Genomic DNA, 14377 nt, shown 5'->3' on the forward strand with positions numbered 1-14377 from the left:
TTCAGAGACTTGCTCATGTGCTTAACTTTACTGTCTGGATAGTTCCCCTGAAAATAACACATCGCCTGTGCTAGGACTGTTGGCAGTTTGGAAAGCTTCGGTGCCGCTCGCTAGCACAGCTGTGCAAATGAATAAAGAAGGGTCTTTGTCCCCCTCTCTTCTTATTGCTGCTTTGATAGGGCACAGCTGTATACGACACAGGGGAATCTGGAGGGAAGAAGATAACCACGTCCATCATACGGCCTTGTAGGACCTAGATCCATGCCAATGCAGCAGCACCTTCATCAATCTGCATCTGGGACAGCTTGTGCACACAACTCCTGTTTCCTGCTTGAAGGTAGGATTTTCAGAAGTGATCGCCTTAACTATGCTCCTATGGAAGCAAATGAGAATTCCCCTTTCAGTCTTGAGAGAGCAGAGTTATGGCAAGACTGAGAGCTTTTGAAAAAATCTCACCTTTCGACTCATGTGCGCAGATACTAGAGAGTTACTATCAGTATTGAACTGTATTTGGATTTTATCGGTATCTAGGGTAGCAAGCAGAGACGACTCCCTTGGGTACAAACAAACTTTGATTTTAAAATAACCAGGTTTTATTATATATTTATATTTTAAACGGTGTAAAAAAAGACTGCAAAGTAGATTATAAAATTGTTATAAACAAAATAGTTTATAATCTGACAGGCAGGTCCAGTACTCAAGATTCACAGTTACCTTTACAAAGCAAGGCCCTCCCTTAAGAGGCTGTTTCTGAAAGACTCTTAGGTATTAACTTTATATTTCACTGGCCATAACATTATTGTGAGGAAGAAATGGTTGCCCGCTGCACACTACACAGTGGTTCTTCGAGACGTGCCATCCATAGATAATGCTTCAAAATTCAGCAGTAACATTAGCACCACCCACCAAGGCAAATCATCCCCAAATTCTTCCAGTTTAAATAAAAATATGAATGGGACCATCCACAGCCCATCATGTTAAGCTCATATACAAGCACTCACTTTACTCCCTGGCACTTCAGGCAGCAGGGATCGCTGAGTGTATAGGGGTTAATGGCAGCCTATAAGCATATAAGGGACGTGCATCAGGAACTGGGAGAGCATCTGTTCACCAGGGCACCCCAAGGGAAGACAAGGTCTAATGGTCACAGACTGCTGGAAGACTGTTTTAGACTGGTGGGCAACAGGAAAAACTTCTTTACCAGCTGAGTCTCCAGAGCCTGGAATAGATTCCCCCCAGAAGTGGTGCAAGCGCCTACCCTGGATACCTTTAAGAAACACTTGGATGCTGATCTTGCTGGGGTGATCTGACCTAAGCTGACTTCCTGCCCCTTGGGCAGGAGGCTGGACTCGATGACCTTGCGAGGTCCCTTCCAGCCCTGATGTCTATGAAATCATGCTCTCGGACCGGTAAATGTCTTTATACCAATGCACAGAAAGCTAGCCACCACGGGGTATAGAAATATGGACTATCCCCACAACTGGAGGAACAGCTTTTGCTGTGATGGCTCCCCTGTGGCAGCTCACTGGCAGTCCACGGTTTATTACTACAAAATGGACTGTCCAGCTTTATCCAGCCTGAGAAAGACCCACCAAAGAAAGGTCCGTTAATAGATCAAGATATCATCCCAGACCAGGGCCACAATCCCCCGTGACTGACCTGCTGGATAAAAGCATCTGTTATCCATGACTGACCAGGCAGCTTGTATCCTGAAAACATGAACAAAATGCCACAATTTCCTCATTTTTACTGTCCTTCCCATTTTGGCTTTTTATGTTTGTTTTTTCCTCCTTTCCTGTCTACTTTGGCAAAGGCAGGAGAAGATCGACCATTCACAATTCTATTAAACAGAAGAAATGACTCTTTCCTCCCTACTAAGAAAGCTGCTTACAAAAGTCAGAAATGCAAAACTCTACAATTCTCAGTTCAGACATGATACCTTTTATTAGACCAGCTAAGAAATTACACCAAAATATATATATATATATATTTTTTTTTTTTTTTTGCAAGCTTTTGGACACACATGCCCTTCCTCAGGCTCAGGGAAAATTCAAGATGGTAAAAAGTCCCCATAGAGATTTAACAGTCTCTGAAAAAGGAAAGCCGATGAGTTTTGTTTGTTCTGCACAACCATTTGCTTTCAGTTTTAAAATACGTTATATCTTGTTTTGATTTCCTTTCTTTTATGTATTTAATACAATGCATTTCTAAGGAGGGCGTACATTTCCTAGTGTGCTTGCTATGATACCGAGGAGGGAAGGCATTTGCAAACCTGAACCTTGTTGAGCTGTTTAGTGTTGTAGAGTGACAGGGTCAGGTTAAAACCTTTGGCTCTTGCAGCTAAAATGAACACAACAGGACTCTGCTCTTTCGCCTCCCTGTCTTCTGACATTTTACTTGGCAATGAGGATGCAGAGACTTCAGCTCCACGCAGGGAAGAGTCAGCAGGAGCACTTTTTGATGAAGTTTTCCACCCCCATCGCTGCATCCCCAGAGTCCGATGAGGGACACGCTGACCTCTCCAAAAGGAGCATTTTCAAATGAAGTTCCTGAGCTCATGTAGAAACAGGTTTACAGATGGCACATCTCTCCGCAGCATGCCCTCACCCAACGCAGCAAGCGGTGTCAGTCACTGATGGGCATTGCAGCCTCAGAGGAAGGGCAGTGTCAAAGCCTAGCGATTTGTGTTCAGTCCCAGCGGTTGCTCCGGGGTGAAAACACAGAGAAAAGGAAGAAAGGAGATCGTACCAAAAATCCCTAATCTTAATAGCGAAGTGCTATCCACACCTATCCTATAACAAACTATATGCCACTTAAGAGTGAAGAAGTTTGGACATCACAAGACGATTCTCGGCCATAGATTGAGCAGGGATGGAGGTCGCCCCGCTTTTCACACCTTTTGTTGGAGGCACGGCGTCACTTCAAGGTCTGGGTGCAGCTCCCCCCAAAAAATCCACATGCAAGATCACGAAGCACAAGGCACCAACAGTTGTTTTACACAATGAATAGACAAGCATGCTGTTGTTATGGACAGTGAAGACTGTTCTGTTACGGTTAGATATGGATGGCTCCTGCCAAACTCAAGTCACTGGGGATTTTGTAACTCTCACCTCCTGGAGCTGAATCAGGCCCTTAACACATATCATTAGACATGTGGTAGCAATGTGCTCATTTAAATCACTGAACACTAGTTATCTACACTGGGCAATACAGAAGTATTGGAGTGAATGAGGAGCATCCCTTTAGACTACCAGATGGTTATGATACAGATGTTATTATGCATTAAAAAGAGAAAAGAGCCTATTGGAAAACAATGAGCAATTGAAAATCATCTGTGGTATTTAGCTCTTATATAGTGCCTTCCATTCCTCAGTCTCCACGCCCTTTGCAATACAGATACGCATCATTATCGCCATTCTACAGATGGGGAAATAGAGGCACATAGCTAGACTAAAAGTGACTTACCCTAGGTCACCAAGAAAGGCAGTGGCAGAGCTGGGAACAGCACCCCGTTTACCCCACTTCCACTACAGTGTTCCTCCGCTAAGTCACACCATGTCTTACCCATTGCATATGAACAAGGTATTTTTACACTGAGTACAAGGAGCAAGGAGTAATATTCCCAGCCACCTGCCTGGAAAAATCACCACTGGAGGGAAAGAAGTCTGTAGAGGGAGGAAGTGATTCAGGGAACGGTAGCGGAGCCTTTTGTGCTCTAGTTTTTGGACAAAATTTGCAGGGTAGATAATGTGAAGCTGTACCTGCTGAAAAGTCCTTCGCTGAAAATGTATAAATCACATGCTTGAGTGTAAATTGGAATTAAGAGCAGCGTGCTTCAGATCCTCTCTCTGCAAAGCCAAAAGGGGTTATTACTACACAGGCCAGTTTTGTTCCTCAGCAAAGAACTCATAAGAGCAGAGAGGACGCCTGGGAATCGCTTGGAAAATATGGCTTGCAGTTAAGTCCTTGATCAATCAGTGTAGTGAAAGGAGTGGTATCACTCTTCGGAAGTTAATTAGACACTAAGAGTAATACTCTGGAAAGCTTTGAGAGCAGATTGTGTAAAGACAGCTCCCCATATAAATCATCAATATACCTCAACTCTAAATTTCCATCAATTATTAAAGATTTCTAGGCAAGCTAAGCAGATATTATAGGATGCATGCTTTAGAAACTCCCCACCTTAAACAAAATGAGCATTATAAAGATAGGTTAGGCTACGCAGTGAGTGCCTTTAAAAGGCCTGAACCACAGTCCGCTGAGGTCAATGGAAATATTTCCATAGTCCTCAATGGGGTTTGCATCTGGCCCTAAAAAGACAAAAGGAGTGGGAGATAATGAAGGACAAGTGCATGGAGAAGTTTGTGGGAGGACTGATTTGTTTGGGGGAACATACGGAGGGGGAAGAGGGTGAGGTGGATGGCAGCTGTGCATTTTGTGGTTGCATTTTTAGTTAGAAGTCCAGGTCTGGTCTAGTCTATGTTTCTAGATTCTGTGGGTTTAAGCTTAAAATTTCTTTTTCCTGGAACAGAAGACCAAACCAAAATAGAGAAAAGTTCGTGAACATTTTAAAAAAAAAAAGGAGGGGGAGAAGGCTTTAGATTTCAGCGCGAAGTTCAAGACATAATGATATGTACCCAAAATAAAACGTCTCAGTTTTCTGTGATTCAAGAAAGTAGTTGTAGTTGCTATCATTTTGGATACTCAAGACTTTAAGCTGTTTATGTATTCCTTTTCCTTTCTGTACTGCTTTTGTGCCCTGAGAAACCTAACAACTGAAATATAGCAACAGCGTAGAATATTTATGGGAGAAAACAAGCATTTAACAGGACTGCTAAATTCCAGTTGGTCAGAGTGAAAAAGCAATAGACAGGGAGTCAACAAGCTGCTAATCCCATATTCATTCCTAGCAATGCAGGGATGCCAGAGAATTTTATTTTATTTTATTCTGTGCTTTTTTCTAAAAAAAAAAATTAAAAATACACACACACGTTTTTTAATCCATGCACATATAAAAAGAGTAAAAACACATTTCTGTCAAAAATGGCAGGGGGAACTCTGGTGCACAGATGTGTGAAACGATGAACCACATGTTCTGCCACACTGATCATGTTTGAAAATAAGGTCAATGGGAAGGGCTGTTTAAGAAAAGAATGAGTGAGGAATGATCTGGAAAAGCTGGTTAAGGCTGTTTAACGTTACCTTTCCCACGTGTCAAATGCTCGTAATACAGGTGTGCATGTACCTTAGGGCAGGAAAAAACAAGCTAAGTGCCCTTTGAGCATCTCAAAGTTGCACCTCTTCAGGCAAAGGATCATCTTTAGCTGGTGTTAAGCAGCTCATGTTGCAATAAAGTCAGTCTGCTCCATTGGGTCATTGACAGCAATTTGCATCCCTCCTGTATCCCAGGATGCATTGCTCCAAGCTTCTCCCCCTCCCCCCCGCGATGTGGACAATCAGTCGTCCAGAACTCTGCTGCTCCAGACTGACGGAGAGAGCAGGGCAGCCAGGGGTGAGTGGAGAACCGCTTAGGAGCCAGGCAGCCATGGGGCGGACTTGGCAGCTCCTAGCCACACCCCCGCTTGCCAGCCCTCTAGCAGCCAATCAGAGCTGTACACATTAGAGAGGGTATTAACCCTTAGCGTGCAACTGCTAACTTCAGTGCCGTCTAACTTTCCTTAAAGTTAATGCATGCAAATTGTAATATGTACAAACACCTGGGGTCATCCAATCCCAGCAGCCTTTCCTGGCCAAGTGCAAGGGGGCTGGACCTGATGTTGTGTAAGGTCCCTTCCAGCCCCTAACGACTATGAGAATATGAAACTAAGAAGAAAGCCTGAAGTACTTCCAGGCTTTGACCTCCAACTTCCACCACCACTGGCCTCGCCCGCGGTTTCTGACCCATACATTCCTATATGAGCATATGTTATATACTGTCATGACACAAAATCCATATTTTCAAATTCCAGCACCGATTTGGGTTTTATTTCTAGGCTTTTGCTTGCGTTTAATTTTATGTACAAACAACATGCAACCACACGGTGGAGAAGGCTGATATTTGAGGCCATGATTCTGCAAGCATCGAGCTTATTGCAGGCCCAGGGACTAAGAAGAGAAACTGCCCCAAATGCAGTTTGGAAAAAGGAGAATTTTGGGAACATGAAACTGCTAGCAGTAAGCTTGCTTGGCATATTGATTAGGTCTGACAAATGAGGGAATAATAAATATGAGCTCCCTTCCCAGATTTCTATGATGTGGTATGCTTGATGCAGTGAAATCAGTTATCTAGGTGGCAACAAGAGTTTAAAACAACTATTTGGGAATAGACAAGTATGTAGAAAAAAATAAAGGAGAACAAAAAATAGCTTGCTGGTAATATGCTGAATGTCACAATCAAGGGCAATAATAATGATACTAATTTCTGGGATAGCAGCTCTGCTGGATAAAAGGGAGAAATCTGTAAAACTGTGACTGAGTGACAGACACTCAATGGGATCAGAGCTGAGGACCTTGAACTCAGCTATGAAATGACTTTCTTAGTCACTGAATGACTTAAGATCACTACTCAGCATTACAGTTGTTTGTATTAAATCACTCAATATATTTTTGAGGCTTGGGACAGAAATCTAGATCAGTTGGTGTGCTAATGGGTCCAGTACTTTTCTTTTTGAAGTCTATTAATATTTTGCTGTTGGCATCAGTGAACTGGACTAAGACGCAACTTTTTTGTACGCTGTTATACATTTCCTTTCTGCTGTACTCGCTCTAAGTTTTACGTAAGCAACCGCAACTATTTACTAGACAAGAAAAAGGTTGCCATTTTGACATGAAATCTCATATTGGGCAATATCAGTAGCAATGTCAACTTTCAGTAGGAAATCTCATGACTAATAGATAATTAAAACATAGAAAAGGCTATGTGCATTGCATTTTTGTTTACTGCATTTTCCAGTATATAAGATGCAGTTGCCTGCAAAATGAGATCTAAAATTGAGAGGCATTTTATACATCACATCTCCAGAAACAAAATATAATTGAAATAATTGCAGTAAAACTTGACTAAATTTCAATCAATAACTTCAAAATTCAATCAGAAGTTAATCATTTTTTTCACATTTCTTTTCTTTTTGAGGGGTGAGGGTGGAGAGACTGTCTTATACACTTGTGCATTTTATACACCTGAAAATAATGAGATGTATCCTAACATTTCTAGTAGTGTGTTTCTTTTGTTCTACCCTCCTCGTCGGTAGAGAAGATGCCTGGTGATGTAGATTTACAGTCAGTAAAAGTGAAGGATGATTCCTGATGCACAATCACTACAGAAAAGATGTGGACGAATCAGAGAGAGTTCAGTGGATGGCAACGAAAATGGGTTTGGGGGCTGGGGGACATGACTTGTGAGCAGAGACTGAGGGAACTAGGATGATTTAGTCTGGAGAAGAGGAGACTGAGGGGGGATTGAATAGCAGCCTTCACCTCCCTGCAGGGGGGCTGCAAAGAGGATGGAGCTGGGCTGTTCTCAGCGGGGGCAGATGACAGGACAAGGAGCAATGGGCTCAAGTTGCAGCAAGTGAAGTTTAGGTTGGATATTAGGAAAAACTCTCTCACTAGGAGGGTGGTAAAACACTGGAACAGGTTACCCAGAGAGGTGGTGGTCTCTCCATCCTTGGAGGTTAAGACCCAGCTAGACAAAGCCTTGGCTGGGATGATCTAGTTGGGGGCTGGTCCTGCTTTGAGCAGGGGATTGGACTAGATGTGACCTTCTGAGGTCCCTTCCAACCCTAACTTTCAATGATTATGTGATTAAGGATATGTCTTTACTACAGAGCTAGCTGAAGTTACTGCACATTTTTCCAACTGGACCTAGACAAGTTCAAGAAAAGGCTTCCGCCTGCAAAGACAATCCTAAACCATATCCTAGTTACAATATCCACACCGGTGGTGTACTAAGCTGAGTGAGATGCCTTCGTTCTTAGTGCCGCACCAGTTATTCTCTTTCAGTTCTGCATTCACAGTCTGCATTCGGATGCGACGGTGTGGAGCCCATTCAGAATGACCACTAGCCCTTACCAAAAGTTGGCAGAAAGGGAGTTATTTCAGGAGCCAGCTACATGCCATGAAATATGGTGGATGATCTTTTCAGCAATGGCTTCTTGTTCTCAGAAGTCAGCAAAATGCATTGCAAAGGAGGTCACAGAGCACCAAAGCGAGTTCAGGCCAGGCATCATAGCTAAGCAATCTTCTTGTTCTAACGGATGACTGCGGAGCTGAATCACAAGCACCGAGCGGTGGGGTTATATCATCATGCTGAGCTCTGGTAACACAAGAAGTCCAGCCATGGTAGCAGAGAGCACCTTCAGGTAATTTGGTCCATTTTATCTTGGAAAAAAAGCAGGAACATGAGACTGGAGGCTGGGGGACAAATGCAACAGAACTCCCCACTGGAAAGACTTTTGGGGAGGGGACCCAGCCCTGTGGGGAGGGAGCAATGCCTTGTTTCTTTGTCCCACGAGTTTCCATACAAGTTTGACAGATATACGCTTTCCAGAACTGCCTTTTCCTTCTTTTACTTTCATTGCCAGCAAAATGTTGGCCATATGTCAGAATAATAACTGAACATGAACATTCGAAGTGGCTGGCCCTATGCTGCCGTCAAAGCAGCAGCGTACAGTGCAGAAGGAGCCCAAAGGGCAAATAGTCTCTCTGGGACTGGGGGATGTGAGCCAGGCCATGCCCCAATAAACCCAGCCATGACCTGTGGAAAAAATACTGCTTTTAATTATATGATTGCCTAGCATCATAATGCATACAGACGAGGAGGGAGCAGAAATAAGGTTGCCTGGGCAACCTAAATTCTGGCATTTCCTAACTTATGAGTGTTTGGCTTAGTGATGTAAATAATGTTCTTTTAGAACAGGGTGGTTTGGGGTTTGTTTGTTTTGTTTTGTTTTTTGCACATATATATTAGAAAGAGAAGGGAAATCATTTAGATTGATATATAGGGGTAACACTTTTTCAGCAGAAGACACTGAGGGAAACAAATAAGGTCAGATCCTAGGTGCAGAGTAATGTCCTTATGCCCCTCTAGCATGGAGGCATAGGTGGCTCCCTGTTGTACGCATGCAACCTAGGTCTAGAGAGCTACTAAGGGCTCAATCCTGCAAAGTTAGATTATGGCTGCTTGAGCTTGCATCAGTGAATGCAATACCTCCAGACCACCAAAAGGCATCATAATGGCCTGGAAAAAACAGCCATTATGGCAGCAGAATAGATCTAAACCACATGAGTTCTAAGCTAAGGCCAGGAAACCGATTTCAGTCTGCTTGATTTATTGCTGCAACATTAGAATAGGCCAATAGCTATTGTACAGGCATACATATACAATTGGGATCTGAGTTGGTCACAAATGTACTTTGCTCCATTTTCATTTTTATGCATGTTTCTGGCACACAGCTCTATTTTTGGCAACAACTTTGGCAAAGTGCTTTTCATGTTCACAAAAAATATCCTTTCTCCAAATCAAAATCAAACAGCAAAATGAGCTGTTTGGTATCTATACCATCTCTGGCAGCAGTCCTACACCTGTAGCTTGTTTTATGTTCAATAGAGGCTGGTACTTAAAAAAAAACAACCAAAACCCATGATTATGACATATAAACTGCCTTTAAGTCTCAAAGTTGTTTTTGAAGTATGTGGCATCCTATGCTGAACCAGAAAAGTCCACCCTCTCATTCCATACTCTCATCTAGAAACCTACATTTTTTCCTGAAATTGTTGCATTTAAAAATAGAAGGTCCTAGTATAAAGCAACGTCAAGTTTTGGTTATACTGGTATTCTATTTCAATTAACCTCTGATACTGCTTCAAAGCATTATCTTATCTGCAGATTATATCAAAGATGAGAGCTTCCAGTTTTAAATATGGCTGGTAGTTATTTTAAAGATACAAAAGCATCATTTGTGAATAGAGGATCAAATAGAATAAATACCTTTTTCTTTTCCGACCCAGAAAAGCCAGAAAAGACCATTCATTTAAACACTGGGCCTGATTTTGATGGGGGCAGGGAGGGAAATCTTAGACCAGGTTCTGATATTTTTAAACCAGTCTATGTGTACTGAATTTTGGTTCTGTTATGGGTATAAACCAGTTTCCAATCACTTATACCAGTAAAAGTATAATGTCTGTACCTGGCCCTAGAGTGGGCCTCTCTCCGCCTCCCCTGTTGGAGCTATTCAACTTTTAATAGAAACTTAATTATCCTTTGGAGAAAGAAGCCAGGTCTCCAAATTCCAGGTAAACCCCTGACCATTGTGATATAGAGTCAGTCCGTCTCCCACCCTCTCTGGCCCAATAACTATTTGATGATGTAGAGGGGAATAGTGGGTCTCAGTCTCTCCAACAAGTCTCTTGTTGGAGAGACTGAGACCCAGTTTAGATCAGCCTGATGCTCAGGGCACCTTCTGGGAGATAGAAGACCCTTGTTCAAGCGACTTGGCTTTTGGTCTGTGTCTCCCCTCTCGTGTCCCAATCCTGGATCAGAAAAGCTGTTCTGAAAAGAGTAAAGTTCTGAAAAAAGCAAGCTGCTTCATGGAAATATTAAAGTTCTAACAAAAATTTCTCAGTTTTGACAAATCAGCATTTTCTGGCCAAAAAAAAGCAATGAATTTATAAAGGTAATGCACCAGCTGCACGGAGAGACTAGAGTAGTGGCACAGAGGACTTGTGTCTTCACTGGGTTACCAGCCCTCCATTTCCAGAACAACTAAGCTCTGACAGACGAGTTGAGTCTTTTGTTAAACCTCAAGCTAAAGCTGTGGTGAAGACAAAATCATGGACCTTAACTAGCCAGGAGTAAGACTGCCAAAAAAGTAACTGAAATCAAGAGAGAGGCAGGAACAGGAGGCAAGATAATAGAGCCAGCAATAAAGGCCTAACAAATTAAAAGGAAGGCATAGTCCTCAAGTGGGTAAGGCTGGGCACCCAGGAATGGTAGATTCGAGTCAGTGCACCACAGATCACATCACTTTGCCATTTGATGCCCACCTTTTTCCTCCCACCGTTTGTCTTGCCTCTTTAGATTTTAAGTGGTTTGAGGCAGAAAATGCCAATGCACGCACTGGAAAGTACAGACGAGAAGAGGTGAGAGGGGAAAGGAAACAAGACAGGTAAGCCAGGAAGCAGATAGCAGCACTTTTGGCACTTTAATTTTACATGCTGCACTTCAGCGGTTCAGACTGCACGTTGTTAGATAGTTGCAAAAGCACATTTCCCTCTTAGCAGGCAGCAGGTCCGTCAGTACCACTTTTAATTATAGTCCTTGCATATATTTGTAAGTTTAATAATGTTCTGTGTTTGTATTAAGCATTGATTGTTATCCATTTAATTGTAAGGAAATGAGGTGCTGCAGCTATGCCAAAAGGTTGAACAGCAGTACTGAAAAACAGGAGGAAATCTATACTAGCTAATAACTAGCAGGCACAAAAGTTACATTTAAATTGACACTTTATTCAGCAGAGAGCTCAACCAAACCCAATGCAGTCTATAACATTAACCAAGCACAGTGTATCTCATACCAATTGGCAGGCCCCTCATGCCAGAAATAAAAAAAGGAAAAAAGGGGGGGAAAAAGGAAAGAAAGAAAATGAATGCAACAGATCATGGACAACCTGTAACAGCAAATACATGTCCTACTACTTCACAATCCACAGAACCACGCATGTATTATCAATCAATTACTCTTTAAAATCTCCTTGTGTATCATGGACTGAGCACATGGGGCAATTCTAATTTCCATTGCCTCTCTTAAATGTGGTCCAGTACTGCTTATTAGTGTGCTTTCCAATTATGCAAATCAGTGAAGGAGTCTACAGATGTTTAAGTTTCACTACACTCTGCCTCCACCTTTACAGATGCTGCTGAGGGTGCAGCAGGACAGTTATGTGTACAACCTTTGCAACATGTCTGGACAGTTTTGGAGGCTGCACCATCTTCCCTTCCAAATGTTCACGCCATTGCTATTTTGCAACCGATTAAAACACAACTGAGTTTTCTCAGGAGCCCATACAAATTGCTTCATAAGCCGTGGCAGGCAAGGTCCCCAAAATAATTGTAGGCATCTGTGACCCACTGATAGACGTGGTATTGGAAGGGAATAAAGTCCCAGCTTGACCAAGCATGTAAAATCCCCATCCTCTCAGAACCTTGGCATCATATGCCTTGCTTACGCTTCCTGCACTAGGGTCCACTGACCCTTGCAATAACCTATATCCGATTCGTTCAAGAGGACAAATCATGAGCACATAGCACCACATAAAAATATCACTAGGCACACTGTGGACACAAGTAACCAGAGCTTGGTATATGCCACAGAGGAAGTGTCTATATGTGCAATTAATGCAGAGCAATAAACTCTAACACTTATTACAATAGAGTGTATTGCTCCCAGGATCTCCTAGGTGCACCACTTACACGTGCGCCCAGGACTGCAGCATACTGAGCCGGGTCGGAGCAGCCCCAACTAGCAGAGGGCCTGGGAGGGCTGCTCCAACCCAGCTCAATGTGCTGCAGAGGGGCTGGCTGAAGCATGAGGGTGACCTAGTACAAGGCTAGCCAACAGACAGCCCACACACTGAAGCACCCTTGTGCCCCAGCCACTCAGTTTACACATGTGGTGCTACAGAGTGAAAAACTCTGCAGCAAGATAGTAGTTGTATTTACAAGCACTACCCTGCTGCAGAGTTAATTAGTTTTCTGCAGCCTAGTAGGGCTGCACATGTAGAGGTGAGATTTTTACTGCTGAGCTAATTAGTCTACTCCACAGTAAACGTCTCGTGTAAATGCACCCAGAAAACAATGTGGATGAGGAGGGGAAAGATAAGTGGTTTGCCTGATGAGAGCCAGACTGAACAGATACAGCACAGGAGACACTAAAGAACTGAACCCTTTGGTGGGAGCCAGCTAGAAATTCCTATAGCAGTATTAGCAGCTAAACATAACTTTGCACTTCTGGGTATTTAGAGAATGCTCTCTGAAGAGGATAGGACTTTTTTTTTCTACTGTCTGTTTAGACTCTCTTTTTCCTCCCACTCACTCTCCTCACCCCAAATTAAATTCACCCATGCCCTCTTACTCCTTTCTCCCCTACCCTTTTCCCTCGACCTTCTTCCCTCTCTATTGGCTTATTCTATCCTAATCAACCCCCACAAGAAACATCATGGAAGTAGCATGACATGGGTGGCCATCATGTAGTTCTCTGCTTTTGATCACTCAATCATTTCCCCTTTCCTGCATCTGTCTTGTCTATTTAGATTGCTAGCAGTTTGGAGCTGAGACTACCTGCTCCTGTGTGTCTGTACAGTGCTTATCATGAGTGGGCCTCATCCTTGGTTTGCCTGTAGGCTAGACGACCATAAAAACCATAATTAATAATACCCAAAGAATCTTGTCTGTGATTAATCATAGGCACTGTTGTGATACAGATGATAACTAGTAACAACAAAATAGGAAGTCGCAGCAAAGAAAACAAGACTGGACTTGAAATGACATATGGCTCTTGCAGTCACTATTGCCTCTTGGTATTTTTTATTTTAAACTGGGAACATGGAAACTCCTGCAGTACTTTTTTTAATCTTGCCATTTCCCACTTCCTCTACGTCACTAACAACCTCTGTTCTAAACTTCTACTGCAGCCCCCTGAAACCTTTTCTTTCCCTTTTTCTCATTGTACATACACACCGTTTTGCACATATCGCCAATCTGTTGTGGCAGTGAGTGCCAAAGTAAGGCAAAGCCCCACAGCTCTCAGTACAGGACACAGACTTTGTACTGTAAAACGCTACCACAGAATGTCAGAAAAGTTGTGAGAAGTAAAGTCCAATTGACTCCATATTGCTCAACGCCACTGCAGATATAGATCAGTTATCTCCAGCTCGCGGTGGTCCATATAAACATGCTGTTTTATACTTGAAACACTCACAAGATATGATAGTATGGCTAAGATGACCATGCATTTTACATGTAAAAACCAGAATAATTTTGCTGTATACTGTGTTCTCACAACTTAATATTCAGACCGATACATGATCAAGACCGATACATGATCAAGAAGAGATTCCTTAACTTTGACAGGGCACATCACATTATACTCACTTTATTATTGGAAATGATCACCCCAGGGTGCAGAAGGGAGCAAAGGGATAGTCTCATCATAGAGCTCCTCATGCACATTTACTGCAATACAGGATTTTCCAAAGCTACAGAGCGCCACTTGCCAGCAGACATTGAGCTGGCTACATTTTGCCTGTAAAATGCAAAAGGGAACTATAACTCCTTAATCTAATGCTGTGCTAGGGAAATTTCGTGTGGTAGCTGATGCACA

At 42.8% G+C, this 14377-nt stretch overlaps 1 protein-coding gene and 1 long non-coding RNA gene across 2 annotated transcripts in view; one reads left to right on the plus strand and one right to left on the minus strand.

The window, feature by feature from the left end:
* Nucleotides 1–14377, minus strand: part of LOC149855933 (uncharacterized) — a 348042-nt gene that overhangs the window by 269541 nt on the left and 64124 nt on the right. The gene's annotated exons all lie outside the window — the stretch shown is intronic.
* MDFIC2 (MyoD family inhibitor domain containing 2) overlaps nt 155–14377 on the plus strand; it is a 67732-nt gene continuing 53509 nt past the window's right edge. Inside the window, exon 1 of the mRNA XM_090021559.1 lies at nt 155–337. The gene's annotated coding sequence lies outside the window, so the exon portion shown is untranslated. The remainder of the gene's footprint in view (nt 338–14377) is intronic.

This window comes from Crocodylus siamensis, chromosome 11 (genome assembly GCF_052110815.1).
Source record: "Crocodylus siamensis isolate JL-2025a chromosome 11, ASM5211081v1, whole genome shotgun sequence".
Classification (NCBI taxonomy): Eukaryota; Metazoa; Chordata; order Crocodylia; family Crocodylidae; genus Crocodylus; species Crocodylus siamensis.